This window comes from Microtus ochrogaster, unplaced genomic scaffold (genome assembly GCF_000317375.1).
Source record: "Microtus ochrogaster isolate Prairie Vole_2 unplaced genomic scaffold, MicOch1.0 UNK141, whole genome shotgun sequence".
Taxonomy (NCBI): domain Eukaryota; kingdom Metazoa; phylum Chordata; class Mammalia; order Rodentia; family Cricetidae; genus Microtus; species Microtus ochrogaster.
In genome coordinates, this window is record NW_004949239.1 from 259,260 (window position 1) to 276,025 (window position 16,766).

Sequence of the window (16,766 nt, forward strand, 5' to 3'; positions counted from 1 at the left end):
CTCTTACATATTGATCTAACCCATTTCTAATAATCTGTGTAGCCCATGAGGTGGCTTACCAGGGAAGATCTTAACCTGCAGCTTTGTCAGGTGGGAGAATCATGGCGACTGCCTGAGTCGGCTTCTTTCTCCCAGCATTCTGTTCTGTCTACTCTGCCTACCTAATTTTCTGTCCTATCAGGCGAAGCAGTTTTATTAGTTAACCAATGAAAGCAACAGATAAGATACAAGACCCACCTCCACCAGACTGGAGCCCATGAGAGATGGGGAGTGAACTGGGGGCACTAAACACTTGTATTTAAGGCCAAACCCATTGGAGGAAACCCTCAAAGTTGATGCATGCAACTCTTATCTTGAGGTGGGAAATCACAGGAACACATACAGAACGAGACTGACGGCACCAGATTAGAGAGTATGAAGAGGAGGTAAACTGTTATCTTTGAACACACAGGAATTCAGTTTAAAATGAAAGCCAAAACATACACGGGACAAACCTACATTTTTAATCTTCACCTTTATCGTGTCTACAAAAGAAATTACTAAATAAATACATCTAAGTTTCTTTAGACTGAGTTATTGAGGGGTTGCTCAAGACAAACGAAAATAACATAATTTGGGATACACACATAAAAACACTTCTAAAAATATTTAATAGATGACAAAAGGCTTCAGCTCAATAAAAGGGACTAAACACAGCAGCACACCAGTGGGCCATTCCTTTGAAAAAGCTCTGAAGCTGTGCACACGGACCGGCAGGTCGGCTGAGGATTTCTGCCCCAAAGTGGTACATTAGCATCTGCAGTGTTCTAGTTTGCTCAAAACAGAAAGTTACACCAAAGACATCTTTAGCCCAGATGATGGGCTAACTGAAAATCTTTCCTTGCTTGTTCCGGGAATCAGATGGACAGATCTGAACCTGGATTTTAAAACAGCCGCCTCTAGGTAGGTGTGGGGGTCAATCTACCTTTCGCTAGCTTTCACCTGTGGCTAGGGGGGTGTTATCAACTTTACAATTGAATATTACAAACACAAGAGCTGATTTCTAACATCTAATTCTAGATGTAAAAACAATATTGTTTCATGCCATCCCAGCTTGGAATCGCAAACTCCAATTGAGTCCAAAATTGAAACCTCACAGAGATTTTAATCTTTTTTAATTTTTTTGGACCTAAAGAGGGAAGGAAGCCTACTTTAGTTTGGAGAAAATATTAAAGAGGGAGATAAACAAACACACAGACACACACACCACACACAGTATGTGGGCAAGCTGGTACTCGGCAGGGGGATCCCCAAGGTCTACAAGTAGGAAGGGGGTCGGAGAGGCACGTTTCTCTGGAGTCTGCGCTGATTTGGGGGCTGCCTGCCCATCTGACTTTCTCATCCGGCGGTCGGGGATATTGCCTCTGGTTCACCTCCAGGCCCTGTGGTGTTGCGGTCCCTGTCAGCTCCCGGGAGATGTGCGCAGCTGAGGGGCAGGGGGCTTCGGAGCCCCTCTCCCACAGCTGCTTCCGGAAGTTTCTGTGGCCAGAGCCCCCAACCTCAGCTCAGCCCCCACGTGGAGTCCGAAGTGGCGGGAAGCCGAGACTTGAGAGGCCGCCCCGACGCGAGGGCGGCGGGAAAACCTGGCGGAGGATCCGGCGCGTCCGGCAGTGCCCGGCTCAGCGTTCGGGAAGCAGGGGCCATGGGTCGCAGGTAGAAATGCCCGCACCAAGCGGGGCCTCGCCACGGAGGGGCGGCCGGGGCCTGCGGGCGGGCGGTTTCGGTGCCCCTCCCGCGCCGCCGCTGGCTGGGCGATGGCGGCGACGGTTTCTCGGCTCCCCCGCCCCGGACGCCGATGGCGGCGCGTCCCGGCCCTCCCTCCCCCACAGCTTCGCCCCGCGGTCGCCAGAGCCGGTGAAGCCGGGAGGGCGGGGAGCGGCGGAGGGACGGCGAGAGGGCGGAGGTTGCGTGGTGCAGGCGGCGGCGGCGGCGGGAGGAGGAGGGCCGGCAGGCGGGCAGGGGAGGAGGAGGAGGAGCGGGCGCCGTGTCGCACGCAGCTCCAGGCGGGGCAGCCCGGGCGCTGAGGGACGCGGCCAGACCTCGGCGGGCCCCGCGAGCACTACACGCCGTCGCCCGAGCGTCGGGGGGCGCCTGGAGATGCGGGTGAGTAGCGGCTCGGGCCGCGGCGGCGAGAGGCAGCGCAGGCCCCGGCAGAGCCGCGGCGTCGCAGTGACTCGGGCTGCGGCGGGCGAGCCCGGGCTGCCGGCGAGGCCTGAGGCGCCGCGCCGCGGCCAGGCGGAATGGCGGCCGGGCCAGGGAAGTCGTGGGCGGAGGACGCCGAGGGCGGAGCGGAGCCGGCAGGCCCGGCCTGAGTCACCCGGCCGGCCGGGCTCGGCCTGGGCCAGGACTCGCAGGGCCAGGCCCCGGCTACGCACTGGGAAAAAGCCGGACTCGGCGCGGCCTGTGGCGCCGGCCTCCGCACCTCACGCGCCACCCAGCCCTCCCTTCCCCTCGGCCCTGCGGGTTCCGCTCGGCCGGGGCGCCTGTGAACCCGGGGACTCGTGCTCTCGGAGAACCGGGGGCTCGCATTGTTGCGACGGTGCGGGGCATGATTATTGGGTAACAGTGGTGCCCGGGGCTCCTTTCTCTCCGTGAGCGTGGCCGGGCAGGCGCGCAGGGATGCGGTGTGCTTTTCCAAACGCACGGAGCCCCGGGGCGTCCGCCAGCCCGCTCGAGTCGGGCTGGGCCCAGCGCGGCGGCCTCGGCGCGCCCCCGGGCCCGGCGGGAGCGCGCGCTGTGACCCCAAAGGTAACCGGGCGCCGGGCCAGGAGGACCGAGTCGGGGTCCCGTGGCCCGTGGCTCGCGCTCCTCTATTCTTAAGTCCCGCGTGGCCCTGAAAGCCCCCTCTTCCTGTCACCTGTGCACCGTGAGACACACGAGCTAATTCAGAAAGCAAGGAACGCACGCACACTCATTCCTTGAGCCTAATCTCCGAAGTTAAGGGAGCCAAAATGATTCCCCTTCCCGACGAGGTCACTGTGGGGGCTTGTAGAGTTAGTTCGCAGTCGTTGGGGGTCTGTGGTAAGGGCACAGACTGAAACGCAGTCAAGTTGTCCAAGCGTTTTTAGTTGCTCTGTGTGTACTTAGTCTTTGATGGAGGAGCGATAAAACAGCCTAAAGCTAAGTGTGGAATAAATGATCACTGTTTTAGAAAGGCGCTTATTGGGGTGACAAGAGGAACCAACCTTTTTACTTTTAAGTTTCTAGGAACTAAACCTAACACATTGAAGAAGCTAGTGTAGTTTAAGAAAATAAGGATATGAGGGTTCTTTTCCTCTGTTTGAAAAAGTTTCAAGCAGTTATTTAATTTTTACTTAAAACCTGTATTTATTGCTTCCCATAATAGTAAGTTAAAAAAGTTACAGCCTGGTCTACAAGAGCTAGTTCCAGGACAGGCTCCAAAGCCACAGAGAAACCCTGTCTCGAAAAACCAAAAAAAAAAAAAAAAAAAAAAAAGGTTACATCTCATTTTAAATTCTGAGTATGCAAACACAAAACTGGCTTGTTTTATCTTCTATTATCCCCATTTTTGGAGGTTTTGGGGGAGCACTTACAAAACCTGGGAGAAAAGGCTGAAGTACTTTCTAAAAATGTTAACCTCTTCCCTTTTCCCCTCATTGGTATCTTCTTTTAAAAAAGCCAACCAACTTTAGATGTGCTAGGATGCTTCATCAGTTTGTAAAATGTGTCTTTCCTGGGCCGGAATTCCTCCATGCTGCATATATTTGAGCTGATCTGGCCAGGTGTCTTTAGACACTGTAGAGAGTTGTTCTCAGGAACTCCTCCTCCTTGTTGCTTTGTTTAATTTTGCCAGTGCCAGCTTATTTTCCATACATTTTGACTATGAGATCATTGAAGAAAAGGGAATAAGTCCTTTGTTTCCCTCAAATAACATAGAACGTGATCTTGGTGGTACCTTGAATAAATTTTTTGAACTAACTAAATTAATCCTAGGGTTTTACTACTCCCCCTAATTTTGGCTGCAGAAAACAGTCATGATGCCTGCTGTTGAGCTGGGTAAGAGGGCAAACTTTATTATGTTGCCTCTTTAGAATGAAACTGTCATCTGTGTGTCTCCTCCTCCGTCTCCATAGCTAGTTCCTATGTCCTAGGGGAAAATGTTGAGGGTTTCTTTAGTTGTGGAAATTCAAATAGTGTGAAATAAATCTAGTTCAAGGGATCAATATTTAGACTTTTTTTTGTTATTAATTGAAACAAACTTGTTTTTATCTCTTTGCCTTTGATGTAGAGCAGGTTAGTATTTAAGGCTGTTTCCTACTGGGAAGATAGGTCAGCCCAGTTGTACCAAAAGTTTCTGTGGGAAGATATAGGGTATCATGCCTTCATTTCAGTATGGAAATGAAGTTAAAGTGAACACGCTTTAAGTCAAGCAACGTTACTTGGTATTCTTCAGATTTAATTTGTTAGACCACACCCCCCAGAATCATTAATTCCTTGCAGTTTGAGCCCGATGTAAGCCCCAAAGCACAGTCTTTCTACCCTTACCAATGAAATAATAGGGTGAACTGTCTTTGAGGATTATCTTTTAGATATCCCTGGAGAAAAAGCTGTTAGCCATCTATTTTAAGGGACAGCTCTAAGTTCATTTTTTAATGTGTGTAAGCACGCATGCTTCATGTGCATGCACCCCAGCGCACATGTGGAAGCCAGAAGGTGGACTTCAGTAGTCTGTTCTCTATCTTTTGGGCCCCAGAGACCAAACTCAATTCCTTAGTCTTGGCAGCAAGTACCTAAGGTGGTTTTTAAGTGATATCATCTAAGTTTTCTTTAATCCCTTAAACTATGTGAATTCCATGAGAATGTCATAACTTTTAAACACAAGCAGTGGGCATTGAAGAACTACCTTGTAGAACATAACATACCATTTGTGTATGACCACCAGAGTTATAAAAAGCCTGGGTTTGATTGTATTAACTTTCTCCTTTGGGAAGCCTGGACAGAGGAAAGATACTCTGCTCTCCGCTTTCACTCACGCTTCAGCTTGATTGCAATTCTGTTCCGTTTGGTGATCTCCGTGTCTTTCTTTTCCTTCTTACCACTTGTAAGCTCAGGCATCTCCATCTCAGGAAAGCTGCCATGCTGTCTAAGAGCTTTTCCTGGTCCTCATGATGTCCTGTCTATGGTATTATCTCAGTGCTTAACCTTCTGATGACACTTGGTGGTTTCTTCCACTAAACTGACCTTTACCCAGGGACACGGTGGAACAAATTTCACCCTAGTACCTAGCACAATGCTCATGCCAATATTCATGTACATCCTTCCATTTCTGCAAAGCCCTGTGAAGTGTAAGTACTGACGTTTAACCTTCCTTGTAGAAAAAAGGTTCCTGGACCGAGTAGTTTCTATCAAGGCTAAGAAGATGTAATGCCCCACCCAGGTGGGAGGTTAGAGCAAGATGGTAATCCCGGAGCTTACCATTAACTTTTAACCAAGGGCTCACCCTGAAAGTCTGATGTATATGAAATAGAGGAAGATTAGTAGAGACTAAAGTGAGAGCATCTTTAAGTGTTGATGTCTGACCTTTACAATAGAATGTATCATACATAACAATGGTTGGCTCCCAGGAGTGAGTTTATTCTTCCTGGTCCTTCGGAAAACACTGGAGAGTACTTAGGCACAGCTGGTGTAGGCAGGGGCAATTGTGGGACTTCGGGGCTGTTGTAAGTTGGTGTTATGTTCTTAAAACCAGTTAATAAGCTACATTTTTTTAAAAGGCCTGTGTCAGAAAATACTTTAGAAAATAGGCTGTCAATTTAACTCTGTATAAAGTATGTGCTGGTATAAGTAATTAAAGTTGTAAAATGGTGATTTTAGGTGAACTTGTGTGCTTTTAAAATATTTTTTAGAAAAAAAAATTAATAACCAAAAATAACAATTTAAAGTCTCAGGTGGAGAAACTTAAATAATACCATAATACCAAAAATACAGACTTTAAAGAAGATAGTACAATTACTTTGGAATTATAAAACTTCCTTATGATAAACGGCAAATCACAAACAAGAATGTTTTTATAAGCAAATTTATTTTTTAGACTATCAAAGAGAGATTGTAAACTAATGGGAAAGAAAGATTTCTTCACATGGAAAAAAAGACAAACTAGGGTAGAAAACCAAGAAGTCTTTAGCTTCACCAGCAGTGTTCCCAGAAGTGGGCATCTGAGCTGTTTTCAAATAAGCCACTTCTGTTGAGAAGGTGGAGAAGTATGCCTACTTGTTGATAGAAAGAGTATAAGTAAATATAATTTAAAATATTTTTCCCTGTGGGGATGTTTGCAGGCATATATGTGTATGTGCCATATGTGTGCCTGGTGCCCTGAGAGCAGACCTGGTGACCACAGAGACTAGAAGAGAGCACTGGATCTCCTAGAACTGGTTACAAGCCATGTGTTGGTGCTGGAAACTGATCCTGACAGCTCAGGAAATGCTCTTAACTGCTGAGCCATCTCTTCAGCCCCAACTAAATACAGTTTTTCAAGCACAAGCTGTGTAACAGGAACTTTTGAAATGATGTATAATTTGATATAACTTGCCTAATTTTAAGTTTTTTATTCACATAAAAAGTGGTAATAGACTAATGACCCCCCCATGTGACTTAATGTGCACACACACACACACACACACACACACACACACACACACACACACCCGGAAAGAGTTTCTCTGTGTAGCTTTTGACTGTCATGGAAATTGCTCTGTAGACCAGGCTGGCCTGGAACTCATAGAGATCTGCCTGCCTCTGCCTCTCAAGTGCTAGAATTATAGGTGTGTGCCGCCACCACCCGGCTTAATGCCGTCTTAATTGTGCATTCATTTTCAGTTTGGGGTTATTGTGGATAACTATTTGAGCATGGTTAAGGTAAATCTTTGCATTTTTGTAATGCTGTATTGAGTATTAAATTGCAAAAATAATAAAAATTAATTTGTAATATATAGAGTTTGTTGTGTGAGTGTATATATTTTTGGAAGATAACTGCACGTTAAAGGTAATAGTGATTATCTTTAAGAATGGTTCATTTTAGTTTTTTGTGCTAATTTTTATAATGCAAATAGACAGCTAAAAATGTAAAATAGTGGATTGGTTCTTCTTTGGAATCTTTTGGGGCCAAGGTGATGGGAATGGACCCCAGTAGAGCCTCAAACTCTGTATGCTAAGCAAGTCCTCCACCACTGAGTTTCATTCCCAGCACAGTGAGATAATTTTCAAAAGCATAAATCTTAAGAAAATAGTAATTGAAGAACCACTGCCAAGGAAAATCATTTTGCTTATTCAGTGCAGAAATGAGTTGGTATTTGAGTTCCCTGCCCCTCCTTTCCATGCGTTAGTGAGTAGGTTAGTGAGCAGCTTGGTTCTTTGGTTAGGTTCTGTCGTTTGTTCTCATTCGTGTCCTTGTCTCATGCTCCAGGTCCTTCCATTAAACTGTCTTAGTCTCATGAAGCTCACCGTGTTTTGATATCTTACTGTTTATTTAAAAGAGCCGTCATAGCGGATGTTTCCTTTTTTTAAAAAAAGTGTGTGTCTACACAAGTATGTACATAGGCATGCGGTAGCCTATGTGGAAGTCAGGACAAACTTGTAGCACTCAGTTCTTTTCTTCTACCTTGTGGGTTCTTGCGATCAAGCTCCAGTCACCAGACCTGGAGGCAGCTGCCTTTCTCTGCTGAGCCATCTGGACAGCTAGCTGAGTTTTCCTTTTTCTTGGTGATAACTGAACATTCCATCCTGTTTTGCTTAGTTCATAACTCCTAATAATAGTAGATACATTTTAAGTTGAATGTTGAAACTATAATACCTTCATGTATAGTAATAAACCTAACTAAAAATTAGGAAAAATTACTTGACACAGTTTATGCTTTGGAAAACTGAAAGTTTTGTTTTTATCAGTTATCTAAAAAAAAAGATACTCTAAATTAGAAATAATTCTGGGGATTAAGAGAAATGTGCATAAAATGCATAGAATGCATAAAATGCATAGAAACTCTTACCAGGTATCAAGGGGGAAACTAAAATAGTTATTTGTACCTGATAGACATCTTAAACTCACAACGTGCAGAAAAGGTGAGAACTTAGATCTTCCTTCCTGGGAGTTGGAAAGAGGCTTGCTCTGGTCAGTCTAGAAGGAAAGGTTTGGAATCCTGCATGAGCTTGAGGTTGGTAAGCCGTGGGGCAGACAGACTCCTAAGTCCTAAATGAAATCTTAGGAATGGGTGCAGATGCCAGGCTTACCTTTGGGAAGTGTAAGAATGGTTTGGGAGAGAGACCAAAGGGAGTATAGGATGACAGACTCCTCCCATCTTAAAGATTAAAAGTCTTTAAGTGCTTTACTTACAGGTTAATGTTACAGGAACACTGGTGTTCAGCACCAAGTTTGTGCCAAAGACTTGCTGAATATGTACTTTTTGACTTACTGGTTGCCGCTTCTTAGCTTTCTCCTTCTTGCAGATGCCTTACCTGGAAGAAGTCCATCTTTGCTGTTCTGGTTGAAACTAGACTTTGGCACATCTCACAGAAATGATGCTATTCATCAGCAAGTCTACTGAAATTCAACTTGAATGCTTCTTGTGCGATAGGATGCTTTGGGTATAATTGATTTGGCTATTTGCATTATTTGAGAAGGGTTAGGAGGTATGGCTTTGTTGGAGTAGGTATGGCCTTGGAGGAAGTGTGTTGCTACTGGGAGTAAGCTATGACGTTTCAAAAGCCCACACTAAGACCAGGTGCTCTCGCTCTCTGTGTGTCTCTGTTTTTGTCTCTTGTTTGTCTGCCTGTGGATCAAGATGTAGCTCTTAGGTATTTCTACCACACCACTCCTGCCTTCTACCATGATCCCTGACATAGTGATAAATGGACTAAACCTCTGAAACTGTAAGCAAGCCCCCTGGTTAAAGGCTTTATTGTGTAAGAGTTGCCTTTGTCATGGTGACTCTTCACAGCAATAGAACAGTGACTAAGACAATATATGTCTACCATGTATATATATGCATGGTGTTAGAGGAGGGCCAGGAGAGCGTGTCAGATTCCCTTGAACTGGAGTTAACAGCTGTTTGTGAGCCACCATGTGAGTGCTGGGGACTGAGCTTGAGTCCTGGAAGAGCAACAAATCCTATTAACTGCTGAGCCATCTCTTTAGCCCCTTTTCTTTTGTTTTTAATTTATGAGATCGCTTTGGCTATTCCAAAGTTGTGATTTATTTCTATCCTAATATTTATAATTTAGAATAGACTCATTCTACCTATTAACTGTTTTTCAGAATTAAAAAAAAAATTCTTCTGCCGGGCGGTGGTGGCGCACGCCTTTAATCCCAGCCCTCGGGAGGCGGAGGCAGGCAGATCTCTGTCAGTTTGAGGCCAGCCTGGTCTACAAGAGCCAGTTCCAGGACAGGCTCCAAAGCTACAGAGAAACCCTGTGTCGGGGAAAAAAAAAAAAAAAGGCTATGGGAGAAAATCTGGATTTTGTAGTTTCAGTGTTCCTTAACTTAAAAAGTGTACTTTTACCTGAAAGCATAAATAATGGCTTTCAAAATAAGCTACTTGAAGATAAGTTTAGAAATCTTTCTTGAGCAATACCCAAATAAGTGAAGCAAGTTATGTAACAGTAAAATTATGACACCATGGTAGTTTTGTTGTTAGGTGTATTGGGGTCTTGGATATGGTAAGCAAATGGCTATTGAGCTGTAATTTATCTCCAGCCCTTTTGGATTTTTTTTCGTTCTGTTTTGACAAGATCTTTAGAAGTTGTCTGGGTTGGCCTTGAACTGTCTTTGCAGCTTAGGTTAGCCTTAGATTTGGAAACTTTTGCCTGGCTGCCTTAGTAGCTGGAATTAGAGGTCTGTGTTATTAGTTCCAATCATCAGCGTTTTGTTTTGAGGCTGCATACACTAAACAATGCAGCAGTGAGGACAGTGTGTGGCTCTGTACAACACCAGTTGTACAACTTACACCATCTGGTGTAAGGATAGACGGGATGAACATCTCTGCATGGAGGGTGTGCTTATTAAAATACAGACAGCAGGGTTTAGTGGTTTTTAGTACTTGGGATTGAATGTAGGGCCAGACTCAATTATTGCAGGTAAGCTGCTAATGTGTCTGTCTCTTCTGCCCCTTAATACTTCTTGTGATGGCAGCCTCTGGAGAGCTGTAGGTGGGAGGGGCATTGGAGCCCAGGAGGATAGGTCAACCTGGGTCCAGATGTGAAGGCAAAAGCTAGAAACCCTAGTAACCACTCTTATAGTTTGAAAAAAAAAAAAGCAAGTTATGCAAGCTGTGAAGATGATTTTGTTATTGAGAAGAAAGCCACACATCTTGATTGGGAGCAGTCAGTTCAAGAAAAATCTCCAGCATTTACAAAGTGCTGGAGGCCTATCTGTTTGAAAACCATCTTCTAAGCGGAAGTTAATTGCGGATGTGAGAGATCATCCAAAAGCAAACAAAACCCAAAGCAGGTGGATGGCATAAGAGGAACCCCTAAGGTTGGCCTCTAGAATGCACATACATGTGCACACATGCTTGCACATGAGTGCATACACCTACACATGGACGGGATGACTTTTTGGAAATGTAGCATGACCATACACCCAGAACAGGGATGGCAACAGGAGGTGACATCGAGCTTACTCTGAACTCTTGGGTGCTTCCAGGATTTCTTTTCATGTCGAGGATCTCATGAGAATGGAGCATGCACTTAACCCCTCATTTCTTTGTTTGAGGTCAGTACAGTAGTAAATTTTCTTCAGATCAAACAGTGTAAAACTCTGGGACTGGTGTGAAGATCTAGAACCTCTGCTACATAGCAGGCCAGTGTAGGAAGATTATGGATCAGGTTAGCCCTGACAACCTAGTGACCTGCCTCAAAGTGAAAAATAAGGATGCAGCCGTGTGATGCAGTGCTTGCCTAGTGTTCATGACCCCCCCCACACACATGAAAGAATTGAAATAAAAGAAGTGCATGTTTCTCTTCAGCTAATTTATGTAGTAGAGTAGGAGGAAGTATGCTTGAATGTTAGCTTAACTAAGGAGATCCCTGATGAGTTTTCAACTCAGAGCATCTGAGTTATTTTAGCAGAATAGAAGAAAGGAGGGGGGTTGTTCTGTCTTTAATTGAAAGTCCTGATGAGGTGATAAATAGCTAGCTGCATGTCCTCATGATGTGCCACTTTCAGACTCTTATTAAGCAGATAGTTTTTCAGGCCTTAGTACTCACTGACCACAGGACAAAGTGGTCACTGTGCACATGAAACATGGAAATTGACTGAGTAGGAGTATGGGAACTATGAGTTGAAGTAGATCTCATGGCCTCAGTCATGACATACTACATCTTAGCCAAAGCAGTTCTCATGCACAAGCCTCAGAGAGGGAGAGAAACAAGGGACCATTATCATACACTTTTGATGGGAACACTTTGGTGTGAGTTTGGGGGCACTACTGCTTTTGTATCATCATATCAGAGGTATTGGGGAATTTACAGGCAAGATTTATTACTTCATTCTGACTGGAAAACTAGTATTGTCTCCCTATAGACAACGAAAGAGGCTCAGCAGTGACGAGATCTCTAGTGAGTTGTGGAGTGAGGATTTCAAGTACCAAAATGCTTACACGTTTGCCTCAAAATATCCTTGTAGTGGGCTGGAGAGATGGCTCAGAGGTTAAGAGCATTGCCTGCTCTTCCAAAGGTCCTGAGTTCAATTCCCAGCAACCACATGGTGGCTCACAACCATCTGTAATGGGGTCTGGTGCCCTCTTCTGGCCTGCAGGCATACGCACAGACAGAATATTGTATACTAAATAAATAAATAAATAAATACTTAAAAAATATCCTTGTAGTGTTTCTATAGTACAGCAAGCATCTGAAATGCTTAAAATCAGGAACTTTTTGAGGACCAGCTCAATACTCCAAGTGGGAAATTCCACACCAAATTTTATGTGACTTGCCACTGTCAAAAAATGCTCAATGAGTTTACCTTCATTTCAGCCTCTGTTTTTATAAAGTATGTGTAGAACATAAATGAAGTTGATGTTTAGATTTGAATTGCATATCCAAGATATCTTATATATGCTTATGACATTCCAAAGTCTCAAAGAGAAAAAAAAAACTCTTCTGGCTCTGAGCATTTGGATAAGGAATACTCCATCTGTAATACATACCTTGTTAGGTCCTATGAAGTTCATTTGTTTTCTTTGTTAGTCTTTACAAAATAGTCCCAGTTGCTATTTACTAAATTGATTTCCTGATCTATACAGGAATAATGGATTATATCTCTTAGTTTGAACAGCATGTATGCTGTAGGTGGATGATGGGGAAATACAATTCCATTTTTTCTTATTTTAAAGGGAAATGCTTAGCAACAAAATACATAAGATTACCAGTATATATTTTTGAAGAAATAAGATTCAACTAGATTATTAAGGGAAAGTATTGTCCTGAAACTGAAAATTGTAGTTAAATAGTAGTTAAAACTAGACTATTTGGGGGCTGATGAGAGATGTCTTAGCACAGGTAAAAGTGCCTGCAACCAAGCCTGACCACCTGAGGTTGAATGCACATGTGGAAGAGGAGAACCAACACCTGCAGACTGTCCTTTGACCTTCTACCTCCCACCTGTCTCTCAAGCTTCCTTCACCTCACAAGTAAATATAATTTTTAAAAAAACTAGATTTTAAACTAGATTTTGACAAACAGGTCAGTTTTATATGACACCTTTGGAGTCTCATGTGCTTATATTTCCTGGCAAATTTTCAAGTTTTCTAAGTGTTCATGGTATCCTCCTGGAGTATAATTAAAGTAGAAAAAGTACAGAGGTTGGCTGAGCTAAACTTCAGTATGAAGTAATTTTAGTACTTTTAATGCTTTATAGATATTTAGGCTTAATAGAGATAGTCTTCTAATAATTGTTCTGGTACCAGTTCTAAGAGAACAAAAATTATTTACTAATTGCTAGATGTTCATTCCTATGAGAAAATTCTATACTTTGATATCTGAGATTTCCTGTAGTTGAAAACATATGTTTGAGAGAATGACTGTAAATGTTTATATTCTACAATCAGAATAAGAACAAGAATGACAAAAGGAGAAGGCTGCTGAATTCATTTTGTAAAAATTTGAGGATCTGGTTCCCGAGCTTAGCTAGCTTTCAGAGAGTGGTGGGAGCAGGTCGGAACTGTGAAGTTCAAAATACAAATGTTTGCTCTTGACCTCCGCCAAGATTGGGAGTCATGGTCTTCTTTCTTAACTTATAACCTCAGTATTATAGTTTGTACAGCTTGTTTAAATAACTACCTTTCTCCCGAAATTTTAAATGGTTTATTTTTATGAGTACTTGCCCACGTGTGTTGTGTGTGCTAGATGGCCGTGGCCAGAAGAAGGCGATGAATCCCCTGGAGCTGGAGTTACAAGGTTCTGAGTCGGGATGTGGGTGCTGAACATGGTCCTCTGCAAAGTGTCTGCAGAGTGTCAGTTGTGTTGTCACAGGATGTAGAGTGCGTAGCTAACCAGTGTTGCTAGAACATCTGCATTGTGCCAGATGCTGTTGAGTGCTGAAGATTGAGCTGTCAACCACGCACCAGCTCCAGCCATAGAACCATGGGCCTGTGGATCAGTGGTTTTGCTCTTGAAATCTCTAAGAGGGTGAGATTTGCTGTTTACAGATAGTCATTATATATACACATGTCAAATTGATGTTTCTATGATCACCATAGAAACAAATCTCTGGCACATCTCTGAGGAATTATCTAGAGTAGGTTGGGATGGGCAATACCATTCCTCCAGCTAGAATTGCGAACTCAAGAAAAAAGCTACCTGAGCATAGTCTTTCATCAGCTTCTGCTTCCTGACTGTGAATACAATGTGGCCAGCTGCCTTATACTCCTGCCACCTTACCTTCCCTTTCACGATGGTCTGCACCCTTAAAGTGATACTAAATAAAGCCTTCCTCCCTAAAGTTCTATTGTCAGGGTATTTTATTGCAGCAATAGAAAAAGTAAATATACATTTTTCATTTTTATAATAACAGTTATAAATGTAAAACCTACTTAATAAAGCACTGATTACCCAAATAGCAATGACTATTAAGAAAGCCTAATTTCAAATTAAGTAAAGAAAATAAGTATAACATTTAATATTAAATGGTATCTTTTGATTACTAGTGTTTTCTGTTTTGTTGTCTATAAGTATGTTTCACAAGTGCAATATACAAATCAACAACTTCTAGTCTCCTTTTTAAGGAAAGTTTTGCAAATACTACATGAATAAGTTCATTATCCTAGACTTGCCCTTGTTTTTAATGGATTGTAACCCTTTTCTAGTAAATACATATGATTTAGAAGCTCATGGGTTTTAAGGAACATCTTCTGCCACTCTGGGTTTTAGAAGGAAGAACGCAGTCATTTGCTGGGAGGGGTCCTACTATGTCCCAGCTATGTTTCCACCTAGAGTGTCTTAATCCTTACAACAGTTCTGGGAATCTGGTGTTTCACTTCCCTCCTTTACCTTGTTGAGGTGAAACTTTTTTATATTTATGACATACAATAAGATAGCTGTTCTTTACCTTTTTGGTAGCAGGGTTGGAGGCCAGGGCCTAGACCTGAGCTCTTACTGCTAAGATATTATACTTCTGGTCCCCTAAATGCTATTAGATGATGAGATCAAACTATAAACAGTTTCAATAACCTCACATATTTATCCTTTTGCAAGAACCTTCAGGATTTCTTCTTAGCATTTTTCTTTTACTTTCCGGCATGTATACAATATGCTATTAACTCTAGGAACTATACTGTGCAGTAGCTCTCCAGAGCTTATGCATCTGATAAAACTAAACCCGAATCCCCTGAACAATGCTCCCCATGCCCTGTATTTATTTTTTAAGGATTATTTTAACATGAATGAACACAGTTCAGACTGTCAGTATGGAACAGGTCAGTCAGTTGGGTACTGTTGACTTATAGGTGAATAAGCTAGTCACACTTAACGTTTGCTTTGTTTATTTCTTCTTGGCAGCAATTGGTTTGTTTATTCAATGCCATCTGGTGGTGAGCTGAGTTGGGGGTCATAGTGTTGAGCTTGCCAAAAGGACTTGTTTAAAGGAGTAGAAGGCAGAGACACAAACATGCTGCAGCAGATGGTGGTCTGCTTTGTATCTGGTTGTGAATCCATGGTCACATAAATTCAGTCTGAGACATGCGGAAAAGGTGGATTATGTTTTTGAGTAAGGTATGTGATTTAGTTTTGGTAACTGAGGCATGATAGTTGTCGTATCTGCCCAGACATTTGTAAGTTAGACTTGCATTCTAGCTTCAGAACTTAACTCATTCTAGTGTAATGGGGACTGGGGAAAAGCTCTCCCAGCTCAGGTGTCCTGGGGATGCAGCTGTGACAGCAGGATCAGGAAAGGCAGTGCCTGTGTATGTTAGCAACAGAGTCTGCCATCTCTTCTCACAATTGTTTTGAGTGCGCTGGTTTCCTTGCTTCCCCGTCTAGCAGAGACCCCTGCCTGCCCCATGGTGTCGGGGGTACAAAGCACTCTACCACTGGCTCTTCATCTGCAGCTACATTTTTTAAGATTCCCAATCTCTACACACTTAATACACAGTGACTTTCAGAATAGATCTTTTCATTGATAGCCTTTTTGCTGTTGCACTCATCACGTTACCTCTTCTCCTTTGGTCTGTATTTTGGGTTTTCTGTGTCCAGTGAGACAGAAGAGCCTATGTCTCAGTCGCTGTTATAAGTGCCAGTCCCCATCTCTCCTTTTTTATACTTTGAGGATATTATCCAGGCTGATACCTGTACTTGTATATGTCTGCTTATTTCTTGAGGTGTGATTTCCTTTGAGCTTGAGTTTTGTGTTCTATTCTTTTACATTTACTTAATATTAACATCAGGGGGCAGGTGATGTGAGAGTATCATATATCAATTTGTTGATTTCATTGGTTGAGTAATAAACTGCTTGGGCTCATAACTTAGAACATAGGTGGGTGGAGTAAACAGAGCAGAATGCTGGAAGAGGAAGTGAGGTAAGACGCCTCAGACAGAGACGACATGCTCCCATCTCCAGGGCGGACGGAAGAGCTCTGCTCTCTGAGACACACGCGATGAAGCTCCGACCCAGGATGGACGTAGGCTAGAATCTTCCCGGTAAGCGCACCTAGGGGCGCTACACAGATGATTAGAAATGGGCTAAATTAATATGTGAGAATTAGCCTAGAAGAGGCTAGATAGAAATGGACCAAGCAGTATTTAAAAGAATACAGTGTCCGTGTAATTATTTCGGGTAAAGCTAGCTGGGTGGCGGGACACAGCCCACCGCTCCTATTACTACAGGCAGGCATGCACATCATAACACACTGGAGGTCAGAGGGCAGCTTTCAGGAATTGGCTCTCTCCTTTCATCATAAGAGCACAGGTGGTCAAATTTAGGTCATGATCCTTACACAAGGACCTTTACCCACTGAGCTGTCTCGCTGGCCAAGGTTTATAATTTTAAAAGCTGTCCACCTGGGCATTTTCATTTTTGTGGTTTTTTTCAAAGTTGACATATGTAAAATTAAGCCCTCTTATCTCCCTTCTCGAGTCATGCTCCTTCACATAACTTATTAGCTGATGGAGGAAGGTCATTGGTTAATTAAATAAAGAAGCTACTTGCCCTGATAGGTTAAAACATAGGTGGGAGGAGTAAACAGAACAGAATGCTGGGAGGAAGAGGAAGTGAGCTCAGACTC

At 43.3% G+C, this 16,766-nt stretch overlaps 1 protein-coding gene across 2 annotated transcripts in view; it reads left to right on the top strand.

Annotated features, from left to right (window-relative positions):
• The first annotated feature begins 511 nt into the window (after window positions 1–511).
• Window positions 512–16,766, top strand: part of Cul1 (cullin 1) — a 69,975-nt gene continuing 53,720 nt past the window's right edge. The window contains exon 1 of one of the 2 annotated variants that reach the window (XM_005371931.3): window positions 512–1,692. The gene's annotated coding sequence lies outside the window, so the exon portion shown is untranslated. Of the gene's footprint in view, window positions 1,693–2,058; window positions 2,143–16,766 lie in introns of those variants that run through there. The other variant, XM_005371930.2, reaches the window with a different exon arrangement.